We start from the raw sequence: 9,032 nt of genomic DNA, 5'->3' as shown, positions 1-9,032 counted from the left end.
TGGTTTCCGCAATAACCCATCTCTCAGGTATATACGTACACGCGCGCCGTATACACGCAGGGGGCGCGTGTAGAGACGGTGAAACGATTCGTGGAAACGGCGGGGTGAATCATACATATTGGACAATATTGGAAACCATATTGTCAGACAAGGTACACATGCACACCACTTGCCTTCCCAGGTCGGAGCATTGCTACAAGCCACGGTTTATTTATTGATGTACGTACGCGGGTGTACACGGGGCGCGGCGGTGTTCAATTTAGCGATTTTGTCACGGCTCATTTCTGCTCGTCGGATGGGAGGCCGACTCAGGAAGAGCAAACACGGTGGAGATAGCGCGGTGGAGTACGTTTCTTCCGGAAATAAATTGATAAAAAGAGAAAAAGGAGGGGGAGAGGCATTGGTTTCGCACCGAGTTTTTTATGACACAGTGGACAAGTGGATCATCAGGGGGATCGAGTTTTAATTCTCATTGAGATCATCGAGATGATCTCGTGTATGGTATGAAAAAAATTCGAAAGTAAATATGTGATTAATTTTGGAAAGGGTAAGTTTCGAAAGGGCTAATTATTTAACAAATAGTTTCTTTTCTTTGATTAGAATGCTTGAAAAATGTATATAGATTTTATTCTACATTTCGCGAGATAGAAATCGTTTGTAATCGTTGTCGCAGGATGTAAATTGATATTAAATAATCTGAAATTCTCTAATATCCAATCGTACAAAATTTCACATTGAATAGTTCCGCGTAAAGATTAAAAAATTTGGTTTTCTTCTTTGGTTAAACCTAAATTATTCATCAAGATATCAATCAAGGTTATCGAAAATCTTTGTCACGCTGTATGTTAGATTCTTCGATGTTGGCTCGACACGATTTAACGTAACAGAACGAAATTTCACGCCTGATCGATATTCAAACAGATGGTTTCAAAGATTAAAAATTTGGTTTTGCCGCGTTAATGACACATCGTCGTTTATCAGGCCGCGTGCTTGTGACGTGGCGTTGTTACGTTAAAGCGGAACGAAGAAACGAAGGAAAATAAATCGAAGAAAATATTTTTAAAACGGTCGACACAGAGAGCGACAGCTACAGCCGTCGGTCGTGCGACGGCTCCGTCTCGGCACAATGACAGGTTTAATTACCGCCCCTAGTCATGGATATGCACGAATTTCTCAACCGGTTTATCGATTTTAAACGCTGTTCAAAGCTTTCACTTACAAACGTTTATTGTACACACTCGAGAAGAATCTGAAACGACATCCGGGAAAAATATTTCTTGAAATTGGATCCCTCGATAGAGGGGAAATACTGCCTCGATAGTATTTTTTTTTCAATTATTAAAAACCTATAAAGACAAAGAAAGTTATTAAGGAGGATCTTCAGAATATTTAATTTTTAAATTTCGTAAATAATAAAAATACCTACAATGTTGTGTTATTCGGTTGAAAGATTCATAATGGAATCTTGCTTTTCTTTTGTCTCTTTTTCGAATGAAGAGAAAAATAAAGATGAACGTTTTCAACAACTTCGAAACTTTCTTTCCTTCTTTAATAGGATCTCTCAATAATCTTTCAAAATATCCTTTACGCGATATTACGAATAGTCGATTAATCCGAAAATCATTTATCCATTCGGAAGAAATTTAAAAATACCCAAGATATCCAAAATATATTTCCAAATCATTTACAGAAAAAAAAAAAAGGAAAGAAAGATTCCTCTTGAGAAAGATCTCCCTTTCTTCCTCTCTCTCTCTCTCTCTCCCTCTCCCTCTCGTCCCCAGTAAAAATTTCAAATTGCGCAAAGAGGAACGAAACTTCCTCTATGAAAATCGCTTTATCCAGGAGGTGAAGAAGGAGGAGGAGGAGGAGAAGGATCGATCTCGAGGCGCGATATCGAGGCGCAAAACTCGAGCCGGATCTTTGAAGTCCATCCGGCCCCCTCCCGATGGAACAAGTTGTCCACTGTCCAGGGCCAGTTGGCAGGGGTTGATTTACGAGTTTCCGTCGCGAGTTTCGGAATTTAGAAAATGCATTTAATCCAAGTGTAAGGAACGACGATGGCGCGCGTCACCTTTTCACCCAGGGGCGAGGGGGGAAGGAGGGCGAGGAAAGAGAGAGAGGGAGAGAGAGAGAAGGGGAGAGGAGGGGGCATACCGAAGAGGAATTGAAATTGCAAACCGGGCAGAGAGACGGCGGCAGCCATTTCAGGTTAATTCCATTAATTAAATCTCCTTTGTGCCGGCCAGGTATATATAGCGAACCGCCAATTTCCACGGGCAGCATTGATAATTCGAGGGATATTCGTTGGACAAGAGGGAATTCGACACGCAATTCGATTCTTTTGCAATCAGCTAAACAACGATACGGCTAAACGCTGATGGAAACAAGGGCTTTGTGATCCATCCCAGGCCCGGCATCGATCCTTCCAACGAGAAATCCGTGTGTCTGATAAGGGGCGCGGTCTCCTCCTGCCCTTCCTCTTTCTTCTTTCTTTCTTTCTTTCTTTTCTCTCTCCCTCTTCTTTTCTTTCCTCGTCTCTTCTTTTTCTTTTCCTTTCTTTTCTTTTCTTTTCTCGGTGCACGGCGAGAAGGACGGACAAAGAGGGTGTCGCCACTCTCCCTGTGTGCGCAACTCTTTACTTCGTTGGAATTGCAATTAAGTGAAGAGCGAAAATGGAAAAAGTCGGTCGAGGGAAAAGTGTAAGCAGCTCGAGGACCAATTTTCTAATAGGATGCACGTTCGAATGTGCCGAATGTGGAAGAGAGGAAAATGCCTTTTTTTCTCTCGCTCGCGGTTCGAAGCCAGGCTATTTCCGATATTTTCGAATCCTCCATTTTGAAATAATTAATTGCGATTCGTTCAAGGAATTGAACTTGAGCTAAAATATTATTCAAGAGAAATAAAATTTCTCTCATTCGAAATAGAAGATTTAAAATTTAAAAGCTATTTATTTACGAAATCTCAACGAACAATCATATTTACTTCCGTCCCTTTCATGAAAATTAAAAAAAGAAAAAATTCGATCTCTTAAAAACCTTCTCCCTGAAAAAAGCGGAAGGAAAAAGAATTGAAGCGAATCGTTGACAAAATTATCCGATCGAGGATTAAAATTCATATAGAATCGCAGAGAAAATCTCTTCTTCTCCATCATTTGATCATTCGCGAAAGCTAGAAAGAGAATCAAGAGAATCCTTGACGAATAAAATTCGCAATGGCCATGTGTAATTCGACGAAGGGCGCCGTCCTGAAGGCGGCCAAAATGCATCGTATAACGTTGCCTTAACGCGAAAGGTATGATAAAATATAAAATATCCGCCGGTCTGGCTCGTTACATCGCCATAAACGTTAAACGTGGCGCAATTCTAGCGCGTTTAAAGGGGCCGTATGCCACTGCCTCGACTTCTATCTCTAGCGGTTCCAGTTAAACAAGCCAAGACTTTGTCCCTTCTTCCCCTAACTAATCCGGTTTGATCGATAATTTTCGCTCGAACAGAGTAAGAATTGGATCGAAATATATCGATCTAGAAATACCTCTTATGTTCTCCTTCCAATATTAATCTCAAATCAGAAATAACAACCTCTTAAATCAATTCTTAAGATTAGATCTCTAATCATCTCTTAAAATTCCCTATCTCAGAGTTTCTTCAAATTTCTCAAAATTTACCAACAAGATATCTAATTCATTTACTTTAAATCGTTGCACGAACGTGCAAGCCCATTTTCCTTTTAACAACGAATCATCACGAAAAGTATTACTAATTAATAATCGTATATATGTATATACAGCTTCGACTCCCATCAAATTCGACAATTCTCGAGGCGATCTCACTTCGAAGGCCATATAACGCGTTCGTTTCATCGCGAGGGGTTCTAATGTTATACGATTCCCTTGAAAAGTGGTCATTAAAGAAGAAGCACGAACAGAAGGGGGGAAGTGTAGTAACGAACGACGTCCTTACGTTTTCGAGGCGAATTAAATGCACCGGGAACCGATTTATCGTCGCGGTGAGAAAAGAGAGCTACCCTCGATTTTCATGTCGAAAAAAAACGAGTTATCGATTTCCAACTCTTCTCTTCTCCTGGCTCATCGCTCATCTCGAAACGACAGTCTTTGAAATATCAATCGCGACACGGTGACGTTAAACGATAAATCAGGGACAACTTTCCTCCCATGTCACAATTCGTCCAAAGTCGATACTTTCTTCGATTCGTTTCCTTCGAAATTCTAAGTCCCAAGATTCCAAAATCTAAAAGCTTCAAACTCTGATCGAATACAACGTAATCAAAATCCAAATTATTTTATAAAACACCTCGATCTAATTGACACGAATTAAACGTGCATCCCCGAGGGGCAAAAAGAAGAGATCAAACGAAAGAAGAAGAAGAAGAAGAAGGGACGAAATAAAGAAAAAGAGAAGAAGGGAATCAAAATCGAGGAACAAGAAGAGAGATCGTCGTATATAAATTTATCGAGGCTCGAGATAACACCGTCGATAATTGCATTCGGTCGGGAGGGCTGTGGGAGACACGGCGAGGAGAGAAAGAAACCAGGAGAAAATGTCTCCTTTCGGTTCAAAGGTAAGGGAAGAAGACTTTATTAAGTCCCAAAAGAACAGGGTAATTCGATTTGATTTCCAAAGGCGTTTCTGCATCTCGAGCCTTCGATATCGAGAACGAACGAGAAAGAGAGAGAGAGAGAGAGAGGGAGGGGGCCCCCGCTGGTTGATGGCGGTGACGGTGGCGAGGCAATTACTTCTTCTCGCGCCTTTTTTTTTTCCAAAGGGGCAAAAAGCGCGCGTAGCCCCTTGGAAGGTGAACGTGGAAGGAGCAGGTATCGGAGCGCGCGACAGACACACACGTATACACACGCACACACACACACACACCTCTTTAATCGTGGAAAGTTGCGATAGCTGGGAAGGAGGGGGTTTGTTCCACATCAAACGGAATCGCGTGCTTCGGAAATCGAACGACGTCGTGCTTCGTTCTTTTGGGGTTTAATAAAGTCCTCCGCCCCCTCCTTCTCTCTCTCTCTTTCTCTCTCTGTGCGTCGTCTACGTCACGGAATGTTCGGGTGGAAGAGATTCGCAGAAATCCCCGGGGCGAGTCGAGCGAGAAAATAAGTTGGACATATAATTTGAGAGGCTGCAGGAAAATAAGCAACAGCGGAACTCTTCATCCCCGGCTACGTGGACAGGCAAAGGAAGCGGGGGACGGAGAGAGGAGCTGGCGGACCGGAGATGAAAGGGGGTTCCCCTGCTTTGCTCGATGCTCGATCGGGGGGAGGGGGTGGATGGAGGGGAGCAAGGGTTAAGTTAATCCGGGTGGAAAAGAAAAAAAGAAAAGTGGCACGCAACGAGACTTGGGAAGCTCGGCATCGCCTCGAGATACGATTAATTGGGAACGTGGTTGAAGATCTTGAAGAAAGTGAGCGAGAAGGAGAGAGAATAAAAATTTAACAGGGGGAGGGGGGGATCAACCTCTGTTGACAGATAAACAGATGATTCTTCCTTCGAATTTTGACGAGTTTGGTTTTTCTTTTTTTTTGAAATATTATTTTATATCGTTTCTCCACCGATTCGTATCGGAATTCTCGAAACTTTTGAACTCGAAGAATTTTCAAAATTATTCATTATTCAAACGTAGAATTTCCATCAAAAGGATTTAAGATGCAAGAAAATTACGTTGATTAGACTTCAACGCGATGATTTTTATGGAGGGAGGAGGGAAAACTTTCGATAAAATCGTAAATTGTTCGACAATAAAGAGGATAAGAGCCGCGATACTGCGATAAACGTTTTGATTCGTGTTTCGTATTATGCGATATTTCAGGAGACGAGACGAGGGAGCTCTGAAGGCTTCCGATTGTCGTTCTTCCGCAACCTTTATTTTCTCCGCTCCCTCTCCTCCCCCTCCCCTCCATTGGCTCGGGAGAAAGAAAAAGTTTGATGCCCGGACAAAGCGAGCAGACGCAGAGTACGTTCCTTCCTCCCCTCCCCCACGAAAATAAATTACATCTACGTTAATTACCGCTACATCAAAATTCCCCCTCCGAGACGAGTTTCGAAAATTTACAAAAGGAAAATCTGGCTTCAACGAAGGGCATCGATTAATCCAACCGACAATTCTTACAAATTTTTATATTTTCTATTTTTATATTCCTCTTATCCCATCAATCTACCTTTAAATACGAAAATAAAAGAAAAAGAAACGAAACGCGAAATACAAAAATCGTATCCCTCCAAAAACGAAAGGTATTATCATTTATTAAAACTTTCCATTGCCATCATTTTTCAAGATCAAAATTAAGAACCATTTTAGAAACGAATTTAAAAAAGATTCTCCCCTCGGGGCGGGGAATCGAAATCCGCACACGACTCGTTCGGATGACAAACGGATATACTTTACTCGATGACATATCTTTATGAGTGGCGCATAAGCGGCGCACGCCACGCTGGAAATCGGCGGAAGCCGAACCAGCAGGTGGCGTGACATCGCCGTTTCCAGGGAAGTCTGGAATCCGAGATGTCAGCCGGCCCGTCTAATTCTGAATTTAATAAACACATACCTGCCCCTACTGCGTTTGCACAGATGTTTGCGACCTAGGTAGCGCTGCGGACCAACGATAAATAATAAACACGAAAATGGCGGCCACTCGCCAACCGGTGGTTGTGCCAGTTTCCACCAGGCGTGGAGCGTGCATTAAGGAGATTAACAATAAGAGGAGTGGAGCGCGGGTAGGACAAACGGCGTTCCTCCACGCGGCGTGCAAACAAGATTTTCGTCGTATTTTCACCTCCCCCTCGTAATTCAACCCCCGCCTTGGGATGAAATTCGCGTTAATTCGTCGAAAGAAAGTAAACTCCGCGGTGATCGCGAAAAATTCGTATTTGTATGGGTTTCGGGGGATATTAACGGCGGGAAGCGTTTTCTAATTCGAGAGAAGTTCGTTAAGCAGAGGTGGATTAAAATGGACGACGCTTGTTTAGAAAGAAGGAGAATTTTTCTTGATTTTGTTTTTTTTTTTAGATGAAAATTCGTGCAATGGTAATTTTCGTTGACGTTGAAGAGAGGGATCTTCATTTTTCGAAAGGGGAAGTAGCGATCGTCTAAAAAAAAAAGGAAAGAAAAATGAGCCCTTGACTAATCGCTTAATTTATTAAGCGGATTTTAATTTACTCTCCTTCCGAAGAAATCTCACTTTTATCAAACTCTTAATGTTTTCTCCTCCTTCTCGTTCCCGCCCAACGCGAGAATATCAGTAATTGCTAAAGTTTCCCGAACGAAACGAATCGTCGAGCATCCTCCCCATTGTCGATTATTAATCGTTCCTAACTAAGTGCTTAAAAATCCTCACTTTATTCGATAATTCTTTCTATTAAAGGGAACAGCTGATAATTGCTATTTTTAAGCACCGACCACTTCCCATTTTGATATTTTATTTTCTTCATTCGAAGCGCAATATCCAACGTTTCTCCTTCCCTGTCGCCAAAAAAAAAAAAAGAGTATTATTTAATCATACGCATTTCAGATTTCTCACTCTATATTATTAATATATTATATTATATATCACATAAATGTAAAACATTTATATCTAATATAAAAATTCAGTGAAACAAGAGGCGAAAAATTATTTCGACAATTAACATTATCCAAAATTTGAAATATTTATCTAATATAAAAATTCTGCACAGGGTTAAATTATATCAGCAAACTGCACCCATTGCCATATTGCGCACGTTTAAAACTCCATCCACGATTATCGTTCATAGCTCGATATTCGCGGTGGTAGGACTCAAGGTCGCCGCAACCTCGCCGCATTAATAGTTTTACGCGGCCAGTTTACACGCCCACACACTTTTACACGCGTTCCATCGCTTCAAAAAGTGTAAAAAGTTCGAGATCATAATAATCCCCAACTTAAACTGGCCGAAACTCTCAACTCTCGTCGCCCACGATGATTTAATATTAACGAGTTCAAATAGATTCGGCTCCTCCCCCTCGTAGATAAACAACAGAAGATAAACAATTGTACAAAATAGCAGAGGCTCGACGAAGATTCTCTCTTCATATATCGAAGTTATCCGTGAATTAATGATTAATTTAAATTAATCAACGTGCTCTAATATAACCTAAAAAGATGAAGAGAAACGTTACACGGTTAAATTTAATCAGTTGCTCGTTAATTCTCTTTTCAAATTTTTAACTTTTAACACATTTTACACTTACACGTTCCATTCACACATCTCTCACGTATCACGTATATACTTTATTATTCGTTTCTCCTAATAATCACGAGAACAAAGCACGTTTCACTACGCAGTACAATACGTTACTAACCTGAGAAACGTTACCGATATTCCAATATATACACGAGACTCTAATCTAAAGTAATAAATACATACGTTCGAAAAACAAAAATAAATAAATAAATTTCCGTACGCGAGCTCCATCTCTTCTGTTGACATTAACAGAAGATAAGAATCGTACACGGCACGTACGATTCACAGCGCACGACGCTTGGAATTCTACGAACAACAAATCCGCCTGTTTTCGAACGAAAACATCGAATCGAACACCTTGATCGAAAACTCATCCCTCCTCCTCGAACAACGTTTAAAACGCGGCGAAATTGCGGCGTTGGATTCGAACGGCGGGTTTTGGGAAGTCTTGTACAAACAACGGTTTAACGGAAAGGGTTAATGAAAGCCGGGCAGGAGAACAGCGGGTGGAACGGCGTCGTACATCCGCGATGGAAACGGGCTTAAGGGAATAAGCGACCCCCTTGGGATCCCCGCAAGTAGGGTGCAAGAAATAAGTGAAGGGACAAGCGAGGAACGTGGGGAACCGGGGGAATTGGAACAGATTTACTTGGCTCTCGCTCTTTCTCTTTCCTTCCTACCATTCGCACGACAGGGATCCACGTCAAGGGTGGTTATTTCTACGTAAGAAGAGTGGAAATAATTGTTTCCTCTTTTTCCCTTTTCCAGAAAGAAAAATAATTATCGAGTCTGTATACGTTGCTCGATAAG

General features: G+C 41.5%; 1 long non-coding RNA gene across 1 annotated transcript; it reads right to left on the bottom strand.

Annotated features, from left to right (window-relative positions):
* Window positions 1–4,307: 4,307 nt before the first annotated feature.
* LOC114578299 (uncharacterized) lies at window positions 4,308–8,580 on the bottom strand. Its single transcript, XR_009832530.1, has 3 exons — window positions 8,230–8,580; window positions 7,202–8,132; window positions 4,308–7,109 (listed from the first exon to the last, which is right to left on the bottom strand). It is a non-coding gene; the product is annotated as an uncharacterized LOC114578299 (long non-coding RNA).
* Window positions 8,581–9,032: the final 452 nt, after the last annotated feature.

Source organism: Apis cerana, linkage group LG14, assembly GCF_029169275.1.
Source record: "Apis cerana isolate GH-2021 linkage group LG14, AcerK_1.0, whole genome shotgun sequence".
Taxonomy (NCBI): domain Eukaryota; kingdom Metazoa; phylum Arthropoda; class Insecta; order Hymenoptera; family Apidae; genus Apis; species Apis cerana.
The sequence above is the reverse complement of the archived record's forward strand: the minus strand, read 5'-3'. Positions and strand labels throughout refer to the sequence as shown.